At 53.2% G+C, this 16843-nt stretch overlaps 1 protein-coding gene across 3 annotated transcripts in view; it reads left to right on the forward strand.

The window, feature by feature from the left end:
- Bi (T-box transcription factor bifid) overlaps nt 1-16843 on the forward strand; it is an 87120-nt gene that overhangs the window by 37594 nt on the left and 32683 nt on the right. The gene's annotated exons all lie outside the window — the stretch shown is intronic.

Below are 16843 nucleotides of genomic sequence, written 5' to 3' on the forward strand. Positions count from 1 at the left end.
TTTTAATCGGTGTCCATTTGACTCGAGGAACAGTAGAAATCGCGAGCGTTCACCAGACAGGACTATCGTCGTCCCACGCGTCAATCACCATAGAAGACTTAAGCCAAAGTGCGACTAGATAACGCTAACAGTCTCTCGACCACATCGTTCTCCACCCTTCGAGTCGTCGACCAAGAAGGAATTAACTCGAGATCCCCCGACAACGAATCTATCCGCTCTTCGAGGCGGCATAATAAGCTGAAAAACACGTCCCAATGGAAGCTGCTCCAACGTCCGCCATCGACCTTACTCGAGGAGATATTCGACCGCGTGTAATCCCGCCGGATTAAGTTATCGCGATGGATTTCGGCGTCAAGTAGTTCCAGCGGCCGGTGTTCCGGTGGTGGCCCGTCCGCTTCTCTCTATTAGCCTCCCCCCGTTCTCTGGCCGCCCCTCGGTTGCGCGCGTAGCGGTCCCTCTCGCTCGTTTTCTCTCAGAGGACGTCGAGTAGCGGGGTTTCTGGGGATAAAGGGTGGGGCAGGGGGGCCAGGGGATCGAGGGGGTTAGGCCCGGGTCTGCGGAAGCCAGCAGTCGGAGCAAAGAAGCCCGGGTTCTTTCAGCAACCACCACCACCACCACCATCGCCGTCGCTACCACCGTACTCCCCCTCTTTAGGACGCGGACGCTGCACCGTTCACCTTTTTTTGCGAATCCTTTTTGCGGCAGTCCGTGTCGGCGCCCTTTGAAGGATCCTGCATCGCTGGCTCGTGAAATCTAGTCCTCCAGCCCGGGGCCCGGAGCGATGTCAATGGCTGGCACAGCCCGACCTTTGTTACGACCAGCAGCAGCCTTTCTCTTCCTCCTCGCGCGTCCTCCGTCGCCTCCTTTTTCCGATTCTTCTTCTTCTTCTTCTTCTTCTGCTTCTGCTCCTTCTTCCTCCTCCGCTTCACTCCTCGCACCGCCTCTGTTTCTGCTTCTGCTCGAACCAACGCGTGTGTGTGCGCGCGCGCGCGCCCTCTTTTTGTTTTTTCCTCCTCGTCCCGTTTCTTCTTGCCGATTTCTTCTCCGCGCTCCCCCGAATGGGGTTGAACGGACGTCGCGGCAGTCGAAAGGTAACCCACCAACGCGTTAACCACGGTTCACCTGCGCTCTCTGTGCCACTGTGCCTGTGCACGAGCCCAGAAAATGTCCGAGCTTTCCAGAGAGGGTTCGTCGAGCAACCCTTTCCGGATTTTGGGAAGACTCGAACCGGAGGATCATCCTTGTGGATGGTCATGGTTCGCGGGATGTGGAGCGGAAGATGTGGCGCGTTCGTTCGATGCCATCGTCAGCTGCGTGGATCTTTATCTCGACTTTGGGGTTGCTACTTTAGGTCTTTTCAAACTTTCAACCCTCTCACGCGACTACTTGCTTGTAACACGAAGAACGTCCCTTCTTCTTTCTCTACCATCGAATATTAGCCAGGCTAGCTTTGCTTCGAATCGTTGCATAATTATTCAACGTTAAATTCCACACCCTTAACCACCAAACAAAAGAGCCTACAAAAGGGATAACGTACGACGATTTAGCGTGGTCGTGACGTTAAGGGTTTTAGCAGGAGCCGTGATTAAGGGATTCCATAGGAGCCGAAAGTTAAAAGCTTCCAACCCTCGGCGAATATTGAACCAAGGAATTATTATCCCACATCGTTAACAAGCACTTAAACCCGGAAACAAATCAAACAAAGGGCCAGCGCGTCCCAAGAAAACAATTCCGGTTGTCCCCGGAAAACCGAGCGCAGGACGTTTTCCCTAATATCTCGGGGGTTCCAGAGGTCGACGAGGGAAATAGGTAGGGGAAATTAGCGCGCACGTCTCTCTCTCTCTCCCTCTTTCTCTCTTTCTCTCTCTCTCGTCGTCCGCAGAATCGACTGGAGGGAGCGGATAGATCCGTATAATCCCCACGGGGGTTGCGGACGGCGGGGGCTGCTGCGGCAACGCTGGCTTTGTCGGGAAAATCCCGTGGCGGCAAACAAAAATGAGACACTCGACTCGCCTCGAGTCCTTCGAGATGGCTTCCTCGAGTGCCTCGAGTCTCGAGCCCCGCCGCGGCGCGCGAGCAAACAACCGCCTCGCGGCTAAGGGACCACGGGGTCAGCAAACACCCGGGAAAAACGGCCAACTCCTCCAACGGCTCCTGTTGCTCCCGTTTTCTGAGCGTCTCGCTCCGCTCTGCCGGGCCCACCTTTCTTCTCCTTCCTCTGGTCTCTCTCTTTTTTTTTTTCAACAGCGCGTGGGAATGTTTGCACCCCCCCTGGTTGCGAACGGTTCGAGTTTGCCCGGGCGTGCTCTCGGGGTTAATGGATTCCGGATTTGGTCAATTCGTCGTGGAAAACGCGATGAAGTTTGCCCTGCTTTGTGGGGGTTTCTTTGTCGTCTTCGATGCGGGTTTTTGACTATTTTCTGCGGACACTCTTAGTGGAGTGTGTCCTTTTTGGGGTGGTTAAAGGATTCTTGGGAGTAGCTAGAAGCTTTCTTTTCTTAAATATGAGTGTACGATTAGGGGTGACCGTAGTAATTAAGCGATTCTAATCTATGTGGCTTTAATTCATTTTCTGTAACTTCGAAATTCCACAAAAAGGAAAATGGTGAATTGTTTCTTCACTGTCCGCGTGTTTATTCGAGGTTCACGCGTCCGTCTGACAGCAACGTAAACGGAGTCACTCCTGGTTCTCCTGCTCTGTGGGCTTTTCCCTCGATTTAGTCGTTCCGCGTGGCACTTGACCCGCGCTGGCTTTATCAAGAATACTTGATCTCGGCGTTTAATCCGCGCCGCGAGCAGGCATCCATCGTCCTTTCATTTGAAGTCGCCTGGCCGTTCGCATAAAGAAGATCCGGCGGCTCCTCGTTTTTCGAGTGGTTCGACAAAAGCGCAGCCTCTCGACACCTGCTGTCTGTGTCGTCGTCCGTTTCTTCGATTGTCTCAGGAAATTCGTCGACTCGAATCGCCGCTGGTCCAAGCCCCTCGTCGACGCGCCCAGAAAACAGCGTGTTCTCCAAATATTTCGCGAGCACGTCTCGATAATCTAGTTTCGAGCGAGCAGAGGCGAGCGTACAACCTGCCGCTTCCGGAATGGCTGCTCTTAATTAACCCACGAACACCCTGGAGGGACTACGAGAGCCTCCAGAGCGCAACATTTCACCGCTGTCACTCGAACGTAGAAATCTGATGAAAGATCGCAACTGTTTTCAGAACAATTTCAGAATAAAAATTGTTTAAAAAAGAAATCACCGCGAAACCTTCCGCGGAAAATGTTCGATACCGTAATAACACGAACGTCGAACCGTGGACAGACTTGGAGGGAAAGGAGCGCGTAGCAGAGAGAAAAGCAAAAAAAAAAAAAAAAAAAAAAAATAGAGGGAAAATAGAATCACTCGAGGGTAGCTCCGATAGGAATTGGCCGGAAAATCAGTTTTAATGTCCATTTCCCGTGCTGTCGCACGCGGACGATCCGAGCCGGGGATCCTTTTTCCAATATCCCGAAAATTAAAACGGGGAAAACAATCAGCGCGGACGAACGAATCGAGCGAAACTGGATCAAACGTGCCTCGCAGCTTTAATTATCCAGTACGTCGGTGCCGCTCGCTAGCTCGCACAGCCCCGCGCGCGCGGCTGGCGGAAGGCTAGTAGTTGTACGCGGGAAATTGCGCGCTCCCGTTTTCTCCCAGCCCAGTGATTTGCTTAGCATGTAGCTACACACCTGTGGCCCGCGTTCTGCCTCCCCCGTCGTCCTCTCGACATGTCGCTTACGGTTCCATTACCGACCCAACTCCCACCCTCCTTCCGTCCCGCGCGCGCTTCATTTTCCGCAGTTTTTCTCTCCCCTTTCTTCCTCCCACTGCTGGCTCGCCCGTGGAAATTGTTTCGAGCGTGCACGGACGCGAAGAACGAAAATTGACGCGGGAGGGCGTCGAGTGGGTTCTCAGAGGGTGCTCTCTCTCTCTCTCTTTCTAAATATTTTAATAGCTTTTCACGGGGATGTAAAATCGTAGCGTTCGCTGGTCGATAAAAAAGAGAGGCGAGCAGGAGGGACGGGAGAACGCAACGAATTACTATTCGTCGAACAGGAACTCGACGATGCCTAGGTTTTTTTTTTCGGCGCGCTCGTCCCACGCGTCCGCTCTTGGTGCACGCACCCACGCGGTCCCGCACGCACACGCTTCTGTCTCATTACGGGATCGCGTGCGCGACGAGGCGTCCTGCGTGTGAGCTTCGACCGTGCTCGGGGGCCATTTTGCTGTTCGCCAGCCGACGAACACCGATCCGATTCGTGTTCCGCGCGCTCGCGAGCGTGTTCGCCTTGGTACACCCTCTGCGATCTCTTTGCGATCTCTCTGCGACCCACTGTGGACGCGATTTGACGAGAAAATTCGGGAAATACACACGTTTTTGTTTAACACACCCCATCAACCCTTTGATTTCAGTTCGAGATATCGATTCGTAAGAAATGAAGTGACTCGAGATTCGAAGGCAACCCAAAGTTACCCTTCTCTCTCCGCACGACGATATATTCGTAAACGAAATCGAACGACGAGAGCCGTCAGGTAGAAATTTTCCGAAACGTCATCAATCGCGCGTTTGAAGAGCGACGCTCGTGGCGCGAGGTAGGGTTCTCGACTTCTCTCTCTCTCTCTCTCTCTCGCAGACATCGTTGTTGAATCGTTTGCCATGACCACATTCGGCACGCACTCCTGCAGATTTCCCTCGGGGATACGACGCTCTCTACGGTAACGATCGCGCGCGCGCGAATTCTGCGGCAGATTCTAGCCAGGGGGGTGGCGATGGGGGTGGATTTCACGAGGGCTCGTTCACACGTTCCTTTCTGCCTCCGGTGGTTTTCGTTCTCGTCCCTCGCTCTGGTTATCTCTGGATAAAGTACATCTCCTTTTCTCCAAACCCTTTACCCTCTTTTCGAAAAATCGTGCTTCGCCACGCGTTACGATAATAATCCGGTAATTCTAATTAGAAGACTCTAGTGACTATTGTTTGGTACATTGCCAGAGTTCCTTTCGTCCAACTCGACGATTTTTAATTCGAGGTTGAAAGAGTATACACAAAACACTTAGCAAAGGAGAATAGTAGTTACATGGATATATATAACCGTCATTGGTGCTAACTTCGTGACTAACCACTTGGTCCAGCCAAGTACCTAAATTGTATACTAATCTCCATTAACGATCCACTACAAAGAAGTGTGACACCGTGTCAAACACTGGTCGCATCTCGAAGGCATAAACCTCGAACGCTGTATCAATATCTCCAACGACTCCACAGACTACAGTCCATATACCACTCTTCATAGCTGTCCATTTTACAATTAGTCAGCCAAGGAAGAGTTACTTCAGCGTCGACGATCGTTCCACCTTAAACACGCGAACGTTCTCGCGCGAACGGCCACCAAAAGTGTCCGCTCGAAGCAGAGAAGGCGAAGAGATCCTTTCAGCGAGCATTAGAAACCACCCAGACGTCGCAGTCGCGGGTATACTCGATCCTCAGACACGCACGCCCGCGTTACCAATCAAGCAGCGTTCGCAACGCTCGCGCAAAACCGCTGTAGACGGCTCTCGAGCCTCGAGACGGGGAGGTTCTGGGTTCCATAGTCGATTAACGATCGCGCATTCCGTATCAAGACATCATCCGTGTCGGCCGATTCACTGCCGGGCAATTTGCGTTCGCCAAGCGAGAAACGGGCGTGGAATCCGGTCCGCGGTGGCTGTTGATCGTTATAATAAATGGGATAATGACATAACGGGCACGCCACAGCCGTCAGGGGGCTAGATCCGCGTAATTATTGCGTTCGCGGTACCCTACGTGCTCGTTTCCTCGCGGCACCCAACGCTCTGACTCTCGCGTTGGGTCCAGCGTCTACTCAGCGTTCGTTTCACGTCTCAGCTTCGAGTCTTTTCTCGAAGCGTTCATTTCGAGTCGACTCGTCTCTCGAACAGTCGCGTCGTCTCTTAGAATCCTTATTGGGTGCAGTTAAATCACGTGGGACGTGAATTTCGGAGACCAACGCGACACTGAAGTAATTATTCTGCTTCGTTTCACTATACTTCATAGAGAAATTCGCTCGAAAATTGTATATAATCGTAGCCACCTTAAGAAGATGATATCCAGTTTGCAGAACGATCGAAATAATTGATCCTCCAATTTCGTTCGAGCAGGATGCGGCATAAATATCGTTTCATAAAAATCGCGCCTTCGCGCGGTTCGCCATGTCGGTTGAAATTGCCGCGTAAAACACGCGCGCGCGCGCGTGCTCGTCACGAGGCAACGCGAGTAATCGCTGGTGCAAAAGGTGGTTAAAAAGTTGCCGAACTATCCATCGAATGGTCGAGCGGATCCATCGCGGACGCGCCAGGTGGGCGTACAGGGAATTAAACGCGACGTGTTCCGCGGAGGAACGATCAGTTTTCCAGGCGGGAAGAGGCGTGTGTGGGCAGATCGAAGCCGCGTTAATCCCGCGATAAAATTGCCGCGGCTCCGTCGTTCCATTATCTTCTGTTTAGCGCCTACTACCGCGGCTCTAACAACCCTTTCGCCCGTCGCGGTGAACGATTGCGATCTGCGCGGCTCGACGAGGCTCGACGGTGTCGCGGACACCGATGTCGTGCAATTATTCCAGCGATAACGATCGCCGGTTTTCCACGCTAAGCGGTTATTACTATCAGTCGACCGCCTTTTGCGCGACGTCTAACAGATTCGTTCTTACCTTCGATGGGTTGTTCGATGGCTATTCCAATATGAACGCTCGAGCAAGCTCGTTTCAAGTCGTTTCTTTTTGGTGTAATCTGTTGCGAATATATGTCGCGTGTGGTCACTCGTCTCGCCTAGGATTTAGAAGGTTTTTCGCTCCTTTTAAAGGTTTTTGCGATATTTAGGGGATGTAGAAAGAGTCTTGCATCCCCAAAGCGTGAAATGGAGTCGAGGTTACGTTCGCGAGAGGTCCAAAGATCCATGGTACCAGCCAGAACGATGGTAGAGAAAAGGGAGAAAAAGAGGATCGAAGTAAAAGCGGACCACAGGACGCGTCTCGTGGCCACCATCGAGTTCGGCACCCCGGCAATTTCTGGAAAACGATCCACGCCACGGCGAATTGCACGTGTCGAATGCTAATGCGCGGCTGGCACCTGCGCGAGCCGGCAATAAGAACCGAACAAGGCGAAAGGCGGTTATTCATGAACTGCAGCCGCGCGCGCACGATCAACGGGCGCATGGTAAAGGGGTGGTTGATGCGTGTGTGTGTATGCGGGCGCTGATTAACGACGCCGCGGACGGAGGGCTGTTGCGGCCCGGCGACACGGGACTTCGCGTTAAAAACGAGAGAGACCTCGAGCCTGGCAATTTCATCGCGATGAACAATGTTCCTCGCTCCGTTGTGGACGCGTTTCGCGCCTGCGAATACCGTGCGACACGCCTAGTTTTTGAAATTTCGTTTGATCAGTCGATGTCGCGAAGAAGAAGGACCGAGAGTCTCTTTGGAGCTGTACAAGATGGACGAAACGGTGGGAATCGAGCAGAGTCGAGACGTTATCGAAGGATCGAGAGACAAAACTCCGCGTGCCCCGATAACGCCAGCTGACGTTCTAATTCAGGATTTATAGCGGCGCGTGTCACCTGTCGAGCTTCTTCAAAGCGAGACGATGATCGACCGGGGCCACCAGCTGTCGCGGTTTTGCGTCGTCCGACGATGTTCCCGATCCCAGCCGCTGTTGCCGTTTCCAACTGGCTCGCCCACGAATTAATCGAGGCAAAAGGAGCGAACCGTGACAGCTGTCAGTCAGGCCGCCGTTGAACCGCAGAGAACGGGACGCGGTCGTTGTGCACGCGCCTTAAAGCTCGCGAGGTCATCCAGACGGTTCCGTGTTTCCCACTGTAATTTCCTGGCATGCGCGGTGCGCCTCTGCTGGACTTCCGTGCCGCGGTGAACTCGCCAGGTTGAAAAGGGAACGTCGATGCGCCTCTCAACTGTAACGAGGATTTGGGTCGACTTCAGTTCATCCACTGTCTTCGATCGAAATCAAGAGCCTTCGTGTCGTCCTATTCTATCTTTCAACCCCCCAAAACAATCCCAATAATCCACCCCAATCGTCATCGAACTCGTAGACTCGAAGAAACCTCAATCCTGCCTTCAGTCTCCGACAAGAACCAGGGTAAAGTACACGAGAACATCCCTCGTGACGCAAACATCGCGACACGTCCGACCTCCTTCAACCTCGAATCCATTAATAACCCCCAGAAGCCATCTTCCCACACCCCTGCAAAACACGACGTCGAGCGATAAAGTCTCGAGGAAGCCCCTAGATTGATTCCAGTCGCGGCAAGGAGCCGGTGGAATCTGTCGAAGAGGGGGGAGTATTCATCCTTGGCGGAGCTGATCGAAGCAACCCTCGACTGGGTGGCGGCGGTCCGTTTTAATAGAATCGAACAGCCGGTAAGGCGATCCTGCTCGATCCGTCTTTCACCCCGTTGAACGGGCCAATCCGATGGGACGCGAACTCCTCCCCAAGCGCGAACAGCGTCGCGACAACCCTTGGTGTTAACGGACGATGCCCACCCCATCCCTGAACCGCGACGCTGATGGATTCTTGTGGATCTCCTTGCGATCTCTAATGGCGATCCTTGTAGAGTTGCCACTCTTGCGAGAAAGTTTTAGGGGCTAAGAGAGACAGTGGAGGAATCGTGAGAGGGGTTGGACGTTGGGGTGGTCGCGCGTTAGCGCATGGAGCAGGAGGAACTGGAATTTCGGTTAGAAAGTGGGTCTTTGGGGCGAGTTCCAGGGTGGTTTCGAGGTACGGACGGATGATTGGGTAGGAAGATCCTCGGACGCTTCACAGTGTCGTGGAATGTTAGAGGGGAATGCGAACGATGGTTTTCTGAGAGGCTTGCTCGTGTAGCGGATAGACGAGGGTGGGTTCGAGGAGCCGTTTGCGTAAATGTGCAGCGTCTTGAGAGGATTTTTGCGAGAATTCGCGAAGCGTTCAAACTATCAACCGAATTCGTGTGAGCCAGCGTTCCACGGTTCGCTCCTTTCGAAGCGAAGGCCGACCAAAAAGGGTGAAGGCAATTTTCGTAGCCGGCGCAACGTCGTAGCGAGTGGTATTTAACATAATCGAACGGGTGGCGTTCGCGAGAACGACGGCAAAAGGGGGGGACAAACGGCGGCGGGTTTAATTAGGGAAAGAAACGCGCGCTCCTTAACGGAACGGGCCCAAGAAAGGAGCAGCGCTCGAGTTCGGTGGTAGCTGCGCGTCTCTCGCCGCGCGCGACCGTTTTCGCATCGCCTTTGCGTTTGAAGATCGTCGAACGCGCGGCGAAAACCGTGGAAAAACGGGGGATTAAAAAGGAACGCCGCTCAAAAGGCGGAACGTGGAAATTTCCTCGGCGGCTTTCACCGCCGACCGAGCCACTTCCGACGGAGAGGGAGATTGAACGGACGATTTTTCTTCGTTTTCCACCACTTGCTTTGCGTCTTTCGCGTTTCCCTGGCTCTTTCGATTAATTGTCGGCTCACGCGGAGATCGGTAAGAACAGTTTTGCACGAATATCAGTGCGTGAAAGCGGAGGGGAACGCGACGGAAGGCGTCTCACGCTCGCTGGGGACCGTCTCCAAGGGATGGTTCGAGAGTTCGACGCGAATTCGTGTTTCCGTCGCTGGTGTCGCGATCTGGTCTGTCAGAGACGCGAGATAGTTTCGCGAGATCTTTCTCGACCCTCCCGCGACGGTGAAAAGACGCCTCTGAAGGAGTTTCTTTCTCGACGAGAGATCCTAGCTCTCCGTTGAAGGTAATTTGCCACCCTCGACGATGTTTTCGCGAACAACCGACGCTATAATCCCGGCCGCTTCGCCTGGAATAATTCTAAACGCCGCGAGAGCGTCGAGAAAGAATTCTGAAGGAACCCGCGGGCTTTTATCCGGGTGAACACCGTGGAAAAGTTTCTTGTAACGTAAGACGAGGATTCTTTTTGACACGGCCTTTCATTTCTCCTGTTAATTCTTCGCTAAGAATCCACCGCGAGCGCCTCAAACGAGGCTCCACGCCCCTCTCGCGTCGAATACCTTCGTTACCAGTCAATTGCTATTCATAGAAACCTCTAAATTGGTTAGCGAATTTCTGAAACGCTTCGACGCTGTCGCAGAACAGCCGCGCAACTCTGAAACCACCAAGCGTTCCACGAAGATCTCAAGACACCCCTCTGGTTACTCAAACAGTCCAGAATCCTCCTGAAAACCGCTTCAATATTCCCACGTACCCAATTCCAACAGATCTCTACGTAAAAAACCACCAAAGACGCTTCGAACACCCATTACACGCATCCCTCAACTTCTAAGATCATTAAACAACCCGTAGAACCAAAAATCGTCCACCCTCCTTGCTCCATCACTCGCGAACCAACCCACCCGCGCCTCGAACTCCAAAAAGAGAGCCAAACGGGATCCCAAGCAGAAGAAGAAGAAGAAGAAGCGTCGTGGAAACGAGGGACCGGCGATTTGCAAGCAGCGTCAACAAAGAGCAGAAAATGCACGACAAAGACCAAAGAAGAACGTCCCACCCCGCGGACGTCCCTGTCCCACATCAGCGTCGCACGGACGCGCGCACACCGACGGGAACCGACACGACCACGCTCCTGGCGGTGAGGACGTGCATGCGCGTCGTGTGCACGTATTGCAACGTACACGTCGACGTGCGCGCGGGGACGCAAGAAGGGCGTTTCTGGAGGCGGTTCACCGTCCCCACCACGTGGACCACCGTCTGGCCAAGGGCTTGGAAGGTGGGGGTGCGGGTAACAGAGACAGGAAATGTACAGCGTGTACCATAGGGAAGGGCGAGCGGCTGTGTTGGTCCCTTCCACCGTGACACCCGGTGTTCAACCGGCTCCTTTTTCGCCGCCAAGATCGAGAAGGATCGCTGCACACGCGTCCCCCAAGGAGGACGATCGATGGTGGGGGTGGAGGACCAGTTCGACGGGGGTTGGTTCGCGCGATACGCTCGTTCGTGCACGCTCGACTCCTCTGCCCGTGCGATTCTCACCGACGAGCTCTGAGGTGTCGTAATTTGCGGTGCGCCAGGGGATGACACGGGGGAGGTTTTTTTTCTCTTCCGTGGAGGACACCGGTTTTGGGGAGAGTCGGTTCAACTGGAGTTCCAGGGGTAACGGTGGGGGTAGGTTCGTTATGTTTGAAGAATTTTGTTAGCTGATTGTGTCTGTTGGCTCACGGGTGTGACTACGGGGGGTGGTTTCTTGGAGGGTCAAAGGGAAACAGAGTTAAATGCCAGCTCTTTTTTACCGTGTTTGCGTCTGTTCTCTCTCTGACTCTGTCTTTTTCCACGCGTAGCCAGAGTGCATGGTGGGTCAAAGACCGTGAACTCTTTCTACTGTAGTCTAGATTTAATTGAACCGATCGAATAGTCGTTTACAAATATACTCTAAGGAAACGAGCGAAAATTTGTAGAAGCATTCCATGCGTCTAGAAATCGACTTCCATCGTCGAGGATCGGTTTTCATTTTATTTTTTGCTTCCGTTACGCGTTCGATGGCGCGAAGAAAATTCGAGGCTCGCGTCTCACCCTCGCGAGCGCCTCGAAGGGGCGAATTTTCCGCGACGATTCCGCGCGTCCACGAGAGGAGCGCGCTGAGAATAGAATAAAAAGGGCGGCGGGCAAAGTGGTCCAGACCGCGCGAAGAATTCCCCCGGTTCGAGGAGACGGGGATTCCTGGAATTCCTTCGGGCAGCGCGCCCCTCCGCGGACTCGGCCATGGCGCCAGCAAAGCGAAATAGGCGAGGGTCCCTTCGTACCTTTCGTATATCCCTCGCTGAAATTTATTGTTCCACGTCGCGCGCTCGCAGACCACCTCCTTTTCGCCTCCTCGTTTCTTCTTCGTCGAAAACGGCGCGGGGTATATTTCTCTCGGGGTGGCGAGAGCTACCTCCTTGTTCTTTATATCGCTCGAGCTAGGGGAGAGGCTCGAATCGAGGGCGACTCGTTTCGAGAGTAAACAATTTTTCGCGCATCCTCTGTTCTACCGTTCAAGTCGCAACAATTCGAGGTTCTGCTGCGCGAGCACACTCGGGGATGCATCCTCCGTCGCGCACACACCCGCCCCTACCCTCGAAACGGAGAATCGTAGGAGGGAGAACGCAGAGGGGCACGGGGCGAGGTAGAAAGTAACAAACCAGAAAGGAAAATTATCCTTTGTTCGCGGCACTGAGAGGGTTATTTTTTCGCGGGCTCCCAAGAGGGGCGGAGGCGATGCAACGCGATGGCGGCGTGATGTTGTCGGAGGGTAAATATTAATTAGCGTGCCTCTGTGTTCATTTCGTTGCGCGCCGCTTTCGGCCCCGTTTACACGCCCAGCCGTTCCGAGGAACGGCGTTAACCCGAATAAACACATTTTCGCCCGGCGCCAGTCACACCTTCCGGGATTTCGGCTTTCCCGAATAATTAAACGGCGCCCCCCTAAACGCGGCCGCGTTTCCGCCCGGCGAATTTCCTACGCCCACGACGAAATTTCACGCTCCGTATCGATCACTCGACGTTTCGTTACATTCAACGAACCCGCGAACGTTTGTCGGACGCGGACGATCCGACTCTCGTACGTTTTGCTCATCTCGCTGCCACTTCCGGTCCCCTCGTTCGCGCAGACGGGCTCGATCGATCGGTCGAATTAAATTGAATCGTTCTCCGTTATTCCTCTTGGTTCTTTCTCTTAAAAAAAAAGAGAGTACTGAGTCTATTTCTTTATAAAAAAAAAAAAGAAGAATGTCTATGAATATAGAAAAGTAATGGATAAAAAATTGAGAGAAACGATTCGTCGAGCGGGTTCGAACGTAAAGTAAAAGCCGGTGGCGTTTGGAAAAAAGCATGACGGGGCCAAGCGGTGAAAAGCAAAGGGGGTTGACGGGCTCGAGGAGCAGCAGTTTTCTGTCGCTCACCATCGAAGCGTGAGGCGTACAAGTCCGCGGCTCTTCGTCCCCGTTTGTCCCGGCTAAGCCGGCGCGACATCTCGAAAACCACGACACGTCCACTTTCGGCCTTTCCTCGTCCTGTCCACCGGCCCCGTATCCTTTCGCCGCGTCGCGTTACGCAATCCGCCTGCCGTCTAAGCTCCTTCCTCGATCTCTCGCTCCTTTCGCGTCCCGCGAGCCGTTTCAATTAAATCCTCGTACCGCGCTCTCAACTTTTTCCCCGACCAGATTCTCCTCAACCAGCGGCGCTTTAGGCGCGGAACGCGTTTCTGGAACGCGCTTCCGGTCGATCCGGTTGCCTCTCGTTAGACGCGAGCCGAAACGCACGCGCGCCCAGTATCCACGATCCTGGATACCAGCGAGGAAACTAATAATTACGCGAGTGCGCGCGGCTATGGCTGGAATGCGACGTTTTAATAAGAGGTTAGGCTTTTCCTTGGTAGCATCCTGACGCTGCACCTGGATCACGCGATGCCTCCCTTCGATGGCGCTGCTCGTTTTCTCGACCGCGAGAGACCAGCACGAAACGTGCCTGCTATTTTTTTCTTTTCTCTTTTCGTACACTCGTCGCTCCCATTTCTATTCTACTCGACGCTGTACGGTTAAGAATCGTGAGGGGAGAAGTACGGTTGAACGCGATCGGTGTTGGAGACCATTTTCTTTGATAATTGCCAGAGATAAATGAAGGGTCACTCTTGGGAACTGTTGGCCATCCGTCACAGAGGAGTAACACGGAGCCATGGAAGAAGAGAAAAAAAAAAACGCTGAAACGACTTTCGTCCAGATGACTCGGTTTTCGATCGGAAGCCAGCTTTCCTTGGCGTTCGCTTGCCAAGTGGCTCTCAGAACGGGCCACGTTTTCGGTCGCGTTATTATCCCCCCTCGAAATGATACTACGGTGGACTTCATTTGAAAAAGTGGAACTCGTTGGTGCAATACTCCTGAATTTTAAGTTTAGACTGCTTAAACGTTGCGATGTTCGCTCGTTATGGGCCATTTTATCACTCACGTGTTAGATACCACAGTATAAACGTGATAAAACGAGAATCTCGTCGAGTAACTTAAATATCGAAGCACGTTTTCAACGAAAGCGAAGTGCAAATCGTGAAAAACTTAACCCTGTGCTCCACTGTCTAAAATGAATTGCTCGCAGTAGCGATTATTTTCCATGGACGGTGTAAAAAAGGTCGTGAAAACGGTCTCGCGGAGAGGCTCGTTCGACGCGGTCGTAACGATTCGCAAATTACAGAGCGAACGATACCGGATCGACGCCACGGGCGACGCGTTCTCGCGTTTTCCTCCCATCAATAACGCGTCCACGACGCGCACTCACCGGAGAAGCGCTCGAACAAAGTTTCGCGAGGTTTTTTGCCGCGCGACTCGCGAACCGCCAGGAAGCGGCGATTACCCGTGGTTATCCTTTAATAGCACGGCTGCGAGTCGATCCTGGACCACCGAACGAGTCCAGCGCGAAGTGATCCCCGTGTTTTTCCTGCCTGACGCGGCAGAAATCCTCGACGATGATGATCCGGCGTTCCTCTACACTGTGTTCGCTGCTTCTTGCTCCTATTAGCGAAGAGTAAGAAAATTGAACGCCTCGCGGAGGAGGACGATACACGTTTTCGAGCCACTCTCGAGTGACGAAGTGGATTTACGTACTTTGGTTACTCTCCACGATCCTCTCGATAAGGGTTAACGAGCCTATGGATATTCTGGTCCCTTGGTTTGCCATTGCTTCGATCTTTGGACTATTCTTCGAGGTTCGAGTCAAGTAAAATCGAATCGTTAGAGTCGAGACACGTTACCATCGCGTAATAACGATACAGTGTCTCAGAACGATCGAATCTCGACTCTTTCGCTGTGAGTTTGTCTGCGGATTCCTGGCACGAAATTATTCGTCGAACCGCGCGTCGAATCGAAGTTCAACGACACCTGGACGAGGGTGGAGCGCGGCCGATTCGATCGAACGCGACGAGGCGAACGGGGGCGAGCCACGCGTGACGTCAACCCCTCGAAGACAAAGTGCGTCCCGTCGAATGGGAAGAAAACCGCGGCGGGAAAAACCGTGGAGCGAGTCACGCGACGCGGAACGCAGCGTCGAGGAGGCAGCGCGGGAAAAGGAATGATCACAAAGAAGAAAGTTCAATGGCTTAATAAGGCCTGACTCTTGGGCCCTCGCGATCCGTGCCACTTCCTCTCCTCGTGTCCGTTCGCGTTCCAGCCCGCGATCGACGCTGCCCTCTTTAAACGAACCGTTTCAGCTCGATGAAAGAGGGAAATTTAAACGCTTCGCGGTAGCGGAGAACGAAAAAGCCCGTTTCATTGTCGAGATTGATGAAAGGCCACGCTTCGTTTCCGCTCTGCGCGGATTCTCGAGGAACAACTATTATTTCGTTGGAAGATTTTCGACGCGCCAGTGTCCTCGTTTCTAAACAATCGCGCTGTCCTCGAACAGTGTCGAGAGCTTAGTTTCCGCTTGGTTTCACGATCATCGTCGCGCGTTTTCGATTCGATAGAGACGGAAGTGCCCTCGTGGCGAGGTTCGCGCGGAAACGCGACGAAAAGAGCGCGTGACGCCACGAAACGTCTCGATAGAAATATTAATAATGCAGGTTTTTGGTGGTCGAGCGGAGAACGTTGAGCAACGACGAGAGCGGCGCGAGGGGTGGATGCTTGCGGAGGTTGATCGAATTTAAAATTCACGCAAACAGCTGAATTATGAGGCCTCTCGAGCGGCTTTCTTGCCGCGGCGTGCCCGCGGGGACGAAGAAGGCTCCAGGCACAAAGCGCCACGGAAGATTCCTCCCCATTTGTGTTTAACTTTGAAGCTCTCCTCGCGAAAGCGGTCCTTCCTTTCCCGATCCCCCTCTCGATCGCGCGGCTGAAGCCGCTACGCCGTCGATCGAGCCCACTTCCCGTCTATTCTCTGCATCTGATTTCACAAAATTTCTCTCTTCTCTCGGAATTGGGGTGATTCAAAAAATACTTGGACGAGCGCGATATCCGATCCGTCCATCATGTTCGAGACGCGCTCCGAGGATCGAGAAAGGGGCGAGAAAGCGCGGGGCGGAAATACTTTTAATCTTCGATTATCGTTACCCCTTTCTCGCGAGGAAAAGCTGCGTCTGCGAGCCAACAAAGCCGCCGCGGATCCCTTTGAAGCTTCAATCGAAAATCGCGCTGCTTTGTCTCTCCTCGATTCCGCGCGTCCCTCGAAAGCGCGCGTTGCACCTTCGCGAGCCGCGCGACCGACAGAGGCTTGCCTTAATCCGAGGGAGGAGAGAATAGGGTTCGAGAAAAAAAAGAAAAAAAGAGAAAAAATCGCCGCCTAGGGGAAACGTTCCGCTATTGGTACTTCGCTACCCTGCCCCCCCGTTTTCCTCCCTAACGATAAACATTTCGAGGCGGAGTGGTCTTTGAAACGCGGAAGTATCGCCCAATGCGTTCTTTTCAAAGAAACCTTCCCGTTTACGAAGTACCTGGTGCGCGTTCTGTAATTTTTCCAAAATTTTCCGACCTCTCCTCACATCGTTGGTCGCCGCTGTGTACATTGGAAAAATCAGCCAGCAAATATTTCACGAAATATCCTTCTGCTTTGGCCCTGCACACACGCCGAGGAGCGATAATCCTTTTGTGGACCTCGTGAATTATTTAACCACGAAAATTTGTTGAAAAAACGTGGCTCGTATGCACGTTCCATCGATTTCCCTCTAATTCAGTCAGCGTGCGTGGAAAAGGGCGAACGAGGGGCCGATGGAGCGTTGGCTTGTTTATTCGAAAAGAATTTTATCTCGTCAAATGTTACCGCGCTCACGGTGATTTCGAGGCACCGCTCGAAAACGCTTTACACGCATC

Source organism: Xylocopa sonorina, chromosome 12, assembly GCF_050948175.1.
Source record: "Xylocopa sonorina isolate GNS202 chromosome 12, iyXylSono1_principal, whole genome shotgun sequence".
NCBI lineage: Eukaryota > Metazoa > Arthropoda > Insecta > Hymenoptera > Apidae > Xylocopa > Xylocopa sonorina.